The sequence below is a fragment of the Dermacentor silvarum genome, chromosome 7 (genome assembly GCF_013339745.2).
Source record: "Dermacentor silvarum isolate Dsil-2018 chromosome 7, BIME_Dsil_1.4, whole genome shotgun sequence".
NCBI lineage: Eukaryota > Metazoa > Arthropoda > Arachnida > Ixodida > Ixodidae > Dermacentor > Dermacentor silvarum.
In genome coordinates, this window is record NC_051160.1 from 26182974 (window position 1) to 26184665 (window position 1692).

Here is a 1692-nt window from a genome sequence, read left to right on the forward strand (position 1 = left end):
CCCTCTGTGTGATTGTTTACTTCGTGACCATGTGAACTGATCAGGACTGAATGTAGGCTCCTGATTGATGCTAAAGCATTTATCAACCAACGACGTCATTAGAGAACTTTCGCAGCTTTGCTGCTGGTCGACGTAAGTACTGGGAGAGCATGACTTGGTGAGCTTTCGAGACGAAATCGACACTTTATTTCGAGCCATTTTTTCACGGCACACTTTGGATCGCGATCAAGCCTGGTGGGGATTGAATTTCTCAATTGCGATTGGCTCTTTTTCGCCACTTAAAGCAGCCAATCACGATCAAAGTGCCCTGTGTTACGTGCTGGGACATAAATCAGGGATAATGAGGCATGAAGAAAGTCCATTTGTTATTGTGTGGCAACAGCGCTAGTGAGACGGAATGGTTTTCAGTAGAAACGTCTAATTAGCAATTAACAATGAACGCTCAACTATCTTCTAGTCTGATGCACTTGTTATGCAAAGTTGCCCTAACTGTTGGAACTTCTAGCCACATGACAACGTAGAACTGCCGCTACGTGAGCCGTGTACCTTCGTGATTGGCCATTGACCTTTGTCACCTAACCCAAGCTGCGCTTAGCTGGAGGGAGACCACGTAGGAGCGGCGACTGCACGTGATGGTGCCGTCCTGTTAAATACGTCCACTTAAATAGCGCGTTATGCTTGTGCCGTGAGCCTGATAAACAGATAAACATGCTACGCTTAGTTAATTGTCTCAAAATGTTGATTTAAGTGCAGGAAGCTTTACGCAAAGTCCTCAAATGCATGTCTGATGTACTGTAGAGCTCTTGAAGTGCAGAAAGCCTTACGCAAATGCTGAGTGTACGCTCACGCATCGATTACTCATCATCAGGAAATTTTTTGGGGTTCAGCGTTCTTCAAGGTTCTGTCCAGCATTTACGTTGCACGTATTGCCGAGCAAATCCAGCAGATTAATTAGCGAATGAGACAAGCTGAGGTTTGCGGCCGTGTGTTGAGAATGCTCTCCACTGTGAACACACCGACTGCGCTTGCAGATTGCATGTTATGACGACAAAAAAAAAAAAAAAAAAAAAAACGGACCGAGATTCTATTCAGCATAGGAATAATTACGCCTATTACAAAGCCTTCTGTGTCGGTAGCGTGGCCGAGCGGTCTAAGGCGCTGGTTTAAGGCACCAGTCTCTTCGGAGGCGTGGGTTCGAATCCCACCGCTGCCAGATTTTTTTTTGCTGACACTTGTAATTTTTTTTTTCTCCCCTGCTCTCGAACCGGCACTAAGTAGACTCTTTTTTTCCCCCTCCTCTCGAACCGGCACTAAAACTGAGACATTTTGCGCAGAGGGACAAAATTTAGCGATTGTCATCGATTAGACACGCTACACATGCCAGGGACATGTGCGCTTGCTGCTTCCTCAGTTATGAGCGTAAGGGCAGGCGGGAGTTATTTGACAGTCGGTTTTTTAAACGCGATGCGCAACGTGCGTGCGTATTTAGTGCAGAGCAGTCGCCATGCTCGTGTTCAGTGGACCACCACACAGTCCACCACACATTGGCGCTGGCTGTGTTGGTGAGCATCGTAGCAAATGAAGTCCCTAGTTTTTTTAGGGACTTTAGTAGCAAACGCATCGTCGCGCCACAAAACACCTGTTTCGCATCGTCGCGCCACAAACACCAACTTTACTGCTGGCTGCTAGCTT

At 46.9% G+C, this 1692-nt stretch overlaps 1 non-coding gene across 1 annotated transcript; it reads left to right on the forward strand.

The window, feature by feature from the left end:
• The first annotated feature begins 1131 nt into the window (after positions 1-1131).
• Trnal-aag (transfer RNA leucine (anticodon AAG)) lies at positions 1132-1213 on the forward strand. The gene has a single exon. It is a non-coding gene; the product is annotated as a tRNA-Leu (tRNA).
• The last annotated feature ends 479 nt before the right edge of the window (positions 1214-1692 follow it).